Genomic DNA, 307 nt, shown 5'->3' on the forward strand with positions numbered 1-307 from the left:
GTTATTTGCTTTTCACACTGGGAAGTTTAAGTCCAAGAGTTACAGGTGAGTTGGATGTACAGCCCAGTTCACTTAGTGATGTTTCCACATGGAACCTTTCTTTTGTGGTCTCTGAAGGATATTATGTGCCTCGAAGGAACAGAGTCTAAAGTTCTAGTAGTCTGTAGCACATGCCTGAGTCACCAAGTTCTATATAGAAGAATCTAGGTCAAAAGTGTCCAATTAGGAACATAGTACCAGGCATATTCTTCCCCTTGGATCCTATATTGGTTAAGCATTTTTTCCCAATGGGAAGTAATTCCTCCCT

This window comes from Echinops telfairi, unplaced genomic scaffold (genome assembly GCF_000313985.2).
Source record: "Echinops telfairi isolate 266 unplaced genomic scaffold, ASM31398v2 ScPeMD7_443;HRSCAF=831, whole genome shotgun sequence".
Taxonomy (NCBI): Eukaryota; Metazoa; Chordata; class Mammalia; order Afrosoricida; family Tenrecidae; genus Echinops; species Echinops telfairi.